At 38.8% G+C, this 11,651-nt stretch overlaps 1 long non-coding RNA gene across 1 annotated transcript; it reads right to left on the reverse strand.

Annotated features, from left to right (window-relative positions):
* Positions 1-365: 365 nt before the first annotated feature.
* On the reverse strand, positions 366-11,290 carry LOC135213466 (uncharacterized). The gene is made up of 3 exons (XR_010314140.1): positions 11,151-11,290; positions 10,509-10,625; positions 366-578 (listed from the first exon to the last, which is right to left on the reverse strand). It is a non-coding gene; the product is annotated as an uncharacterized LOC135213466 (long non-coding RNA).
* Positions 11,291-11,651: the final 361 nt, after the last annotated feature.

Here is an 11,651-nt window from a genome sequence, read left to right on the forward strand (position 1 = left end):
CTATTTTACAAATCACTGACTCATGGCTATTGTTACACACAAAAATCGATATAAACTCTTCCGAGCTCAAATAAAATATGATGTAGTGAACTTCAGCCGCATTAAATCTTTCCTAATTCCAAAAACAAGAAAGAATTTGATATACCTCACTTTATTCAAATCTCTATATTTGTATAACAGAACAAATATTGAAGTAATAAGAAGCATTTATCCTTCTTGGTAGCAAATTTTGAATCATTTTTTTTTTATTCAATTCCATATTAATATATTACATGAGTTTTAATAGAGTAAATTTGGTTAATTTAAAGTTACGGAAAAATAATTTCTCATCTACTTACAATCTTGGTGAATCTTTTGAGTGAAGATGATGGTGTCTTTCGCTACGCAGATAAACTCTTGGCACCTTGAATTATACATGGTAACATTTGGGGGCATAAGCCCATAATATGAAACCTCACTGTAATGTTGATAAGCGTTAGTCCAGCTACTATTAGTATACCACCAATTATAAAGGCTTTCGTCTACATCGTCGTGATAGAAGTTTTCATACTGATGAATTGAGTTCCATATATCGCAACCTATGTAAATCATAAAAAAAAAACTCAAAACACAAATGTTTTAATGTGCAAATAAAATTATATATATACTGTTGATGCCCAACGATTAACTGTAAATAATGTTCGTGTTGTCTAGTTATCGCGATGGTTAATGTTAAGGTTTGCTGTGTTGTAGTTTGCTGGTTCGAGTTTACGCTCGGCCATAATAATTGTTTACTTGGTGTTGGGTTGTTTTAGCTAATCTATGCATAGTTCTCAGTCACGTGAACTTTTTGGTAATCGATAGTGTCTTCCTGTAAACAAATGAGGAAACTTATCAGTTTAAAAAGAGATTTCATACAGAACGGATATAACGAATATAACGAAAGTTGGTATTTACTGAGGAATATTTGGACCGTTTGTTATAGGAACACAATTGTAAGTAAACGCCTATTATACTGTTTTAGAATAGTGGATTCATCTTTTCCCATTTGTAAGCCTACATGGTATATAATGTATGCCTTTATATGAGCCCTAATTATATTGACTTTGTGTATTAGCTTTTTGTAATTAGCCGTTATACATGCATAATTTACTTAATTAAGCTTTGCATATTGTTTCTATCAGTCTTAGTTATTTAACTTAATAATTTTGTATGAATTAGCATATTATTCATAAGTTTATTTCTTTTTCATTTATCCATAGTAATTGAACCACATCACATCACTTCAAGTTACGCTACATACGTCAAGTCTATGTGTATAAACGCCTAACAATATAACCATATCGATGTTAATGGCATGGGTCTAATAAAGAACTATATGTGCGTATCAAAATTGTATTTCTCTATCATTCACGTTAAGCAATAGAAGAATAGTGCATTAACATCGTTCAATTAAATTGTTAAACTACCATCAACGACTCTCGCTGAAATTCTATTATAACTCTTATACCTGAGCCTTAAGAAGTGGAATTACTGCCTGTTATAATCAAATACAGACAAGATGGAGGAGTCGGATGAGACTGTCCAGAATAGTGCTCCCGTTGAAAACTCGGGTACGACAGTTGATATTCGAACATTGAAAAATAAATCGAGATCATCACTTGCCAACGTAACGAAAAAACGCAATGAACTCACAGGCCTCTTGTCAAATCCTGACAACCTGCACTTGGTGAAAATGTGTCTAGAGGAATATAACGAAGCTTTCGATAAGTACAAAAAAAACTTCAATTGTGTCATGGATAACATTTCAGACGAATTGGAGCAAGACCAGGAATTGTCCAGATATGAGACCAAGGAAATTAGCATTCTGCAATTCCGAAACCATACTGGTGAATGGATAGCCATAAACGAAAAACGACTTGAAGAAGACCTGAAGAGTCTTTTAAGCCGATCTGGTTCAAAACGTTCTTCCCAACGGCCTTCTTCCCTTCCTTCTGGCAAATCGGCTATGTCCGAAAAGGTGCGAGCCAAAGCACGCCTCGCCGAGTTGCTTGCTGAAAAAGAACTTGTGACAAAGAAAAAGGAACAGGAGGCAAAGACAGAAGAGATTCTATTGGATATCGAAATAGCCAAGATTCGAGCAAAAGCACGTGTTTTTGCAGAAACAGAAAATGACATTGGCGATGACAATGTTGGTAACAAGGACAATGAGACACATACCAGCATTATTGTGCAACGAGCCAACCATCAGGACGAGAATGTTATGGTCGCTGGACCTAGTGTAGCTGCCCCTGGAATTTGTGTGAGTGAAGGTGCTAACACGGCAAATGGTGGCAATATGGCTAACCAGGTTATACTTCCTGTCACCCAGGAAAATAGTGCCAGCTTACCCAGTCTAAATCCCAGAACTACACAAGAATTTGTTCCCAGAAATTCTTCAGAGACTGTTATCAACACTCGTGCACCTCCGGTCAACGCTTCGAATGCCACGTCATCAATGTTTCCAAATCAAGTACAGTATACGTATCCGCCTGTAAATACACCTGTGAACAGTAAACTTTGGTGCACCCTATCCACTGCCTTAATTCACCTAGTATAACACCATTACAGCAGCAGATTAGTGGTATCGCCACAGATCTAGCTTTGCCTGCACCGGGAAGTTCCCAAGTTTACCGGTGATCTTCTGGAATACAGTGACTTCATACTGGCGTTTGACACCAGGATCTCCTCTAGAACAGCCAGTAGCAGTGACAGACTTTACTACCTTCTACAGCATACCGACGGCAAACCTAAGGACCTCATCAGCAGCTGTATATACATGCAGGCAGACCAAGGCTATAGTCAGGCAAGACAGTTGCTACAACAAGAGTATGGTGATCCTTATAAAGTATCCCTGGCATACTTGAAACAACTAAACGAGTGGAAGCCAATAAAACCAGACGAAGGGAAATGTCTGAAAAGATATTCGCATTACTTGCTAAAATGCTTCAGCGCCATGCAAACACTTACTCACCTAGCTGTTCTCGATCATGCACCGAACCTGCAGGTGGTGGTCCAGAAATTGCCAAGTTATCTCCAGAATAAATGGCGCGAAAAAGCCACAAACCGCAGACTCCTCGAGAACCAGGGTCTTAGTGCTTTGGTGACATTGTCCAGTTTTGTTATTAACGCTGCAGAGTGTGTCAATGACCCAGTGGTTCGGCAAAGAAGCAATGCATAGAGAACTGAATTCTAGTAAACCATCAAAAAAAGGGCAAAACCAACAGAGTCTGCATTTGCTATGCAAGTTTAATCATGAAGCCAAAGTAGAACTCGTGGTTTTGGGTCACCCTCCTGTTTTTACTGCGGCAAAAATCATGATCTGGATAACTGTGCAGATTTCAGGCAGAAATCTCTCGAAGAGAAAAGTAAGTTTATTATAGTTGCTACGGTCTGAATCATACATCGAAGGGGTGCACGAACAAGCGAAAATGTCACAAATGTGGCAAAGGTCATCCTACAGCCATGCATATAGATGGCTTCAAGCTACCTTGGAGGTCAGACTACTCTGACAGATCTTCGTATTCTCAAAACCGTACAGAGGAATCCAGTCAAAAACCTCCAGATACAGCTACCAGCAACGTTATTTCTCATGGTTCCTCAATGGTTCTTCAAGCAATACTACCTGTTCGTATAAAACAGAGGGGAACCAACCGAGAAGTTCTCACCTACGCCCTCTATGACCCAGGAAGCACAGGGTGCTTCCTATCAGAAGAACTGAAAGATGACTTGCAAGCTTCTGGTGTTCAAACAAATCTGCGTCTGAAAACTATGCATGGGGAGAGCATAGTCAAAAGCTACCTTGTCCAGGATCTCGTCGTCAGTGATATAAACGGCCAAAATGGTATACTGCTTCCAAAAACGTATTCCAGACAAGAAATTCCAGTGAGCCATGATCAAATACCACGTCCAGAACTGTTACGACACTGGCCATATCTTCACGACGTGGCAAAATCGATTCCTGAAGTAATGCCAGAAATAGACATCGGTCTACTGATTGGCAGTAATTGCCCACTAGCAATGGAGCCTCTGAAAATCATATCAACAGACGGCAAAGGCCCATTCGCTCTGCAGTATCATCACGGATGGACAGTCAGCTCCCCGGTAGAAGACAACAGCGTAACGTCTACACATCAAGTAAACAGTAATCGCAATGTGACCGAGGACATTGAGCATGTCACTGAAATTCTCTCCCCAAACAGAATACTGAATATTCTGGAAAGTGACTTTATTGATAGCCGGGTAGCAAGGTATCCTGGAGAGAAAGGATTGTCTCCAGAGGATACTACATTCATGAAGAAGGCTGAAAGCAATGTCGTGTTCAAAGACGGTCACTTTGAGATCCCATCTCTCTTTCAGGAATCAGAACTTAATGGTGCCAAATAATAAGATCCTTGCAATCAAACGAGCACTCTATCAAAAGAAGAAAATGCAAAAGGATCCCAAGTACCACTCTGACTACGTCAACTTCATTGACAAAATACTCCAGAATGACCATGCTGAATGTATCCCAGACTCCCTGCTCACAGCCAAATCTGGACATGTGTGGTACCTGCCACATCATGGAGTGTACAATCAAAGAAAACCGGATAAAATTAGAGTGGTGTTTGACTGTAGTGCTAAATTCAATGGAATATCCTTAAATGATCAGTTGCTGCAAGGGCCTGATCTCACCAATTCTCTGATAGGTGTTCTAACCAGATTCAGAGAACACCAGGTAGCCTTCACTTGTGACGTGGAGTCTATGTTCTACCAAGTGAAAGTACCCAAACACCAATACAACCATTTCAGATTCCTCTGGTGGCCAAACGGTGACATATCAAAGGAACTCGAAGAGTACTGGATGAAGGTACACCTGTTCGGCGCAGTGAGCTCACCAAGTATCGCCAACTATGCACTTAGACGCATCGCAGATGAAGGAAACAACTTAAGTTCAGAAGTCGCCCATACAATTAAGCGGAACTTCTATGTTGATGACTGTCTAAAGTCTGTACCGAACGCCACTGAAGCCAGTTTTCTGATTGCTGAACTGACTGCCACCTGCGGGGGCTGTGGATTCAAACTGTGTAAATATACTAGTAATGACGTCTCTGTCCTAAACACCATCCCAGCAGACGATCGATCCAAAGAGTTAAAGACAAGAGACATCAATTATGACCCCCTGCCTACCGAGCACGCCCTCGGAATACTTTTGGTCATCGAAACCGACACATTTGGCTTCTCAGTGTTGTTGCCAGACAAACCGCTGACAAGAAGAGGCATTCTCTCCATAGTATCATCCATCTATGACCCCTTTGGTTTCACTACTCCATTTGTGCTGCCGGCAAAGCAAATACTGTAAGACCTCTGCAAAGAAACCACTCTCACCTGGGATGACGAAGTGCCTGATGATCACCAGCGACATTTCAAACAATGGATTAGCGAAGCCCTGAACCTTCAGATGATAACAATCCCGAGATGTCTAAAGTTACCACAACAAGCAAAAGATACGGCGTTTCAGATGCACGTTTTCTCAGATGCCAGTACATCTGGGTAAGGCGCTGTTGCATACCTAACCTCAAACGAGGGTGGATGTTCGAAAACTTCATTTCTCATCGGAAAAGCAAGGGTTGCTCCATTGAAAGCAACATCTATCCCACGGCTTGAACTCACAGCGGCCGCTGTAGCTGTAAATTTAGGGCAGAAAATGACCCTTGAGCTTGATCTCCATCTCAACGAAATCTGCTATTACACAGATTCAACAACAGTCCTTTATTACATCAGAGCTGAGAGAAAGCGTTTTCCAGTGTTTGTGGCCAACAGAGTCCGTCAAATAAGAGACTTCCGCAACGCTAACCAGTGGAAGTACGTTAGCACTGATTTGAACCCAGCAGAATTTGCATCACGTGGAGTAGGTTCTGTGATATTGTCAGACATGACTCATTGGCTGGAAGGTCCGGATTTCTTGAATATGCCGGCTTCAGAATGCCCTGCAAAGATGCACCCCATCAGCGAACCGCAGGTTATAGAAGAAGACTTTATGTCTTTAGCTACTACTGCTACATCAGAAGAAGGCTCACCCTTTATTTATGTCTTTAACACCCCATTTCTCCAGGTGGGAGAGACTGAAGAGAGCAGTAGCAGTATTCATAGCATTTTTGGCTTTCTTACGAAACATAGAACAAACTATAAATTTAAGGACCACACAGATCATGCAAAAGGCTGAAAAGGCAATCGTTTGCTTTATACAAAAGATCACCTTTGCGAACGAGGTCGAGAATCTCAAGAAAACAACCACGAAAGAAGACAAGAGAGAACACTCACTACCAAAAACAAGTACGATATTCCGTCTCAACCCAGTGCTCATCGACGGAACTCTGCGAGTGGGAGGACGCCTCTCGAAAGCCGCAATGGACTCTGACGTGAAACATCCAATGCTACTGCCACAACATTCGCACGTCACAACTCTAATCGTACGAGATGCTCATGAGAAACTCGGCCATGCTGGTAGAAATCACACCATTGCAGCAATTAGAGAACGCTTTTGGATTGTTTCAATCAACTCTGCTGTCCGCCGTCAACTCCACAAATGCATAACGTGCAGAACAATAAGAAAGCCATGCCAAGAGCAAAACATGTTTGACTTACCTCAAGATCATCTCGAGCCAGCTCCACCATTTATATTCACAGGCGTAGACTTCTTCGGGCCGTTCATTATAAAAGAGGGCCGCAAGGAGCTCAAATGTTACGGCATCATATTCACCTGTCTTGTCAGTCGCTCCATTCATCTGGAAGCTGCTAACAGTCTCGAAACAGATTCCTTTATTCACTGCTTGCAGCACTTCATAGCCCGCAGAGGTACGGTACAAGAAATCCGATGCGACAACGGGACCAACTTCATCGGAACACGGAATGAGCTGAACAAGGCTTGGTCAGATCTGAACCAAAACAAAATCCAAAACAAACTACTGTACATGAATATCGACTGGAAACTCAACCCACCTATGGCATCGCACATGGGCAGCGTATGGGAGTGCCAGATCCGTACCATTCGGAAAGTTCTATCTGCGCTATTCTACGACCACGGGACTCGCCTCGATGACGAATCATTCCGCACGCTTCTCTGTGAGGTAGAATATATTGTGAACTCAAAACCGATCACGACCTGTTCTGATGATCCTGACGACATGGAACCACTAAGTCCGAGTCAGATCCTCCACATGAAGTCACCCAAGAGGTTAATACCGAGACTTTCACAACCAGAATATGTGTACTCGAGAAAAAGGTGGAGTAGAGTACAATATTTGTCGGACTTGTTCTGGAGCAGATGGAAAAGGGAGTACATAGTCAGCCTGCAGCAACGCCCCAAATGGAACAAACAACAACGAAATACACGGGAAGGTGACATCCTGCTCCTGAAAGACGAGAACACGCCAAGACTTCACTGGCCACTAGCACATGTAACAGAGGTACTACCAGACTCCAGAGGTGTTGCGAGAAGCGTCAAACTTCGAACCCAATCTTTTGAACTGCACAGACCAGTGAGCAAGCTCGTACTCTTACTTCCAAAAGAAGATCAAATGTTAAAGATATTATCCAGACACACTATATGACATTGATATTTTTAGTTCATATCTGTTTGTCAAACTCATTTTTATTTTGTGTTTATCGTTTTAATGTTCGTTCTTTAAGCTTGTTTTATTCATGTTCTATTCACGTATTGTAGTAGGAAATGAAATATTAGTTGTGCATCCTATATTTTTTTTGGAAATCATATGATTTAGAGGTCGAGTAATGTTGATGCCCAACGATTAACTGTAAATAATGTTCGTGTTGTCTAGTTATCGCGATGGTTAATGTTAAGGTTTGCTGTGTTGTAGTTTGCTGGTTCGAGTTTACGCTCGGCCATAATAATTGTTTACTTGGTGTTGGGTTGTTTTAGCTAATCTATGCATAGTTCTCAGTCACGTGAACTTTTTGGTAATCGATAGTGTCTTCCTGTAAACAAATGAGGAAACTTATCAGTTTAAAAAGAGATTTCATACAGAACGGATATAACGAATATAACGAAAGTTGGTATTTACTGAGGAATATTTGGACCGTTTGTTATAGGAACACAATTGTAAGTAAACGCCTATTATACTGTTTTAGAATAGTGGATTCATCTTTTCCCATTTGTAAGCCTACATGGTATATAATGTATGCCTTTATATGAGCCCTAATTATATTGACTTTGTGTATTAGCTTTTTGTAATTAGCCGTTATACATGCATAATTTACTTAATTAAGCTTTGCATATTGTTTCTATCAGTCTTAGTTATTTAACTTAATAATTTTGTATGAATTAGCATATTATTCATACGTTTATTTCTTTTTCATTTATCCATAGTAATTGAACCACATCACATCACTTCAAGTTACGCTACATACGTCAAGTCTATGTGTATAAACGCCTAACAATATAACCATATCGATGTTAACGTCATGGATCTAATAAAGAACTATATGTGCGTATCAAAATTGTGTTTCTCCATCATTCACGTTAAGCAATAGAAGAATAGTGCATTAACATATACAGTAAGACTCCATTGAGTTTCTGATGTGTGTATCAATAGAGACACCGTCATTTAATTTGATAAACGTGCTGCATACCTGAACATCAGTTGATATGGATGGGAGGATTTGCCAAATACCTTTGTTAGGTAATGTTAAGGATGGTGTAATTTATGATAAATTTATAATCATCCTTTAATGCTTATTATGAATCAGAGTACAAAGAGCTTTGGACACTAAATATCTATCGTCATTACTACAGTTCCTGATACATGTCACACAATTGAAGGTTGTGTCTCATAAAAAAAGGTGAAATCATTCCCAAAAATCTCCTCTCTCGCTAGTCCCCCCTGAACCTGCAGTGGTATATACATTTACAATCGGAATAATACAACCATTAAATCTTACTCTAGTACCCAGTATTCGTACGTTACAATCACTGTCTGTTAACAGAACCACTATGTCGGTCTTTCTAAAAATAAAAAAACATAGTACCTCCTTTTAAACAAACCGTCGAGTTTAATATAATATTACAACAATTACTTAAATAGTTTAAGACTCGTAAGTCTCTCACATTATGTTCTTGTATCAATAAAAAGTTTATCTTATACTGCACCATGAGTGATGCCACCTTAATCTGTTTATTTACATCGTTTAAGCCATTGACATTTAACGTCGCAATTAGTAAAGCCATGGAGAAAAGGAAAGAATTATCACTTCTTCTAAGGTACGTTGTCATTTCTTTTAGGCTTCATCATGACAACCCTCTCCACATTTATAACCCTCTGGCTTTCGGTATATGCATCCAAGATTCGCTCTTCATATCCATCCTCATTGCCAAGTACTATATTCTTATATATTTCCATATCAGAAACCTTCCAGAAGATCATTACATCTGTGGGCTCATCATTCTTATGAACTGACACCTTAACAGTCATTTACTTTAAGCCTCATCATCACTGAGCTTTTCCTTCCATACATGCAAATGATCCACCTCCATCTCCGGAACATCGGGTGACCGCTGAACGCTGTATCCTTCCTGAAAATGATTGCTCAAAGGGTCCGGGAGTCTAGGGCCGTTACTATCCTTTTCAGTATTAAAAATACCAATATCGCTATTATCACCTTTTACCTCGTCGCCACAAATTTGATTTGACCGTGAATAAGTTCAACTCCTTTACCAACTTATTATTAGAGATGAACTATCAAGTGATAAAATATTCCATATTGCTTTGTTGTGATGTGTAGGGTAATCATACTTGGGGTCAACTAAACATGTGATGAAAGTCACTGTATAGTAAATCAAGGTTAGAAAAAGAAAGGGGGAGCAAAAGTATGTGGCTATCAAGTGCTTAATATCTTCATTCGAAGTGATTTCTATATTTTATAGAAAAAATGCATAGAAATGTGAAATACTTTAAAGTGTAAAGTATAATTTAAAATGAAAGGCTTTATATTGGTTATTTAAGCATTACAGAGATCTGTAATCAAAAGTAACTTTCTTGATAAATCAAAATTCATCATAATTATGAAAATCAAAACGCATTATAATTATATAAAGATTTAAAGCAGGAAAATATATAAATTTCAAGAAAATATAAAAACTCTTAACCTTTCAATGTATGCTTTCTTCATGTATTTATTTAAAACATTATTGGGAAGCTTGCTTGTGAAAAATTAGTCCTCTCTCTCTCTCTCTCTCTCTCTCTCTCTCTCTCTCTCTCTCTCTCTCTCTCTGTGTGTGTGTGTGTGTGTGTGTCTGTGCATCCCAGACCATCCAAGATTGGAAGATGCAAAATATACCGGAAGATGCATTAGCCTCACACTGAGGAACCTGGGGAAACCCGAACAAGATGTAAGGTCTGTAAGTTAAGGTCTCTCTCTCTCTCTCTCTCTCTCTCTCTCTCTCTCTCTCTCTCTTCCTATCGTTTATTTTACTTTAGCACTTATAAACTTACAACTTAATTCAGTGTGGTTAGTTTGCAACCAAGTTCCATTCCAGCAGACGTAACCAATGCAGTCTTCTTTATAAAGTGGTTGAGCATGATGGTACCATGTCGTGTTATATTTACAACCTAGGTAGAATAAAAATATTTTTTTTTTAAATAATGTGGTAAAGATCACTGGCTACAATATTTTCACTTAACATTATAACTTTCAGACTGGTTTACTTCATGTATCTACTTTCTTTTTTTACAATCTTATTAATATTTGATAAGAATGGCAACTTTTCATCCACGAGAATTGGATCTGGACTAGTTCAACAGTGAATCTTTTTTACAAATCACTGACTCATGGCTATTGTTACACACAGAAATCGATATAAACTCTTCCGAGCTCAAATAAAATTTGATTTAGTGAACTTTCCTAATTTCAAAAACAAGAAGGAATTTGATATACCTCACTTTATTCACATCTCTATATTTGTATAACACAAACAAATATTGAAGTAAAAAGAAGCATTTATCCTTCTTGGTAGCAAATTTTGAATCATCTTCTTCTTTTTTTTATTTAATTCCATAATAATATATTACATGAGTTTTACTAGAGTAAATTTGGTTAATTTGAAGTTATGGAAAAATAATTTCTCATCTACTTACAATCTTGGTGAATCTTTTGAGTGAAGATGATGGTGTCTTTCGCTGCGCAGATAAACTCTTGGCACCTTGAATTATACATGGTACCATTCGGGGACATATGCCCATAATACGAAACCTCACTGTATTGTTGATAAGCGTTGGTCCAGCTACTATTAGTATACCACCAATTATAAAGGCTTTGATCTACATAGTCGTGATAGAAGTTTTCATACTGATGAATTGAGTTCCATATATCGCAACCTATGTAAATCATAAAAAAAAAACTCAAAACACAAATGTTTTAATGTGCAAATAAAATTATATATTTATATATACAGTAAGACTCCATTGAGTTTCTGATGTGTGTATCAATAGAGACACCGTAATTTAATTTGATAATCTTTGATTCAAAATCCAAACGTTCTGCGTACCTGAACATCAGTTGATATGGATGGGAGGATTTGCCAAATACCTTTATTAGGTAATGTTATGGATGGTGTAATTTATGATAAAATGGTAATT

The sequence above is a fragment of the Macrobrachium nipponense genome, chromosome 42 (genome assembly GCF_015104395.2).
Source record: "Macrobrachium nipponense isolate FS-2020 chromosome 42, ASM1510439v2, whole genome shotgun sequence".
NCBI classification, from domain to species: domain Eukaryota; kingdom Metazoa; phylum Arthropoda; class Malacostraca; order Decapoda; family Palaemonidae; genus Macrobrachium; species Macrobrachium nipponense.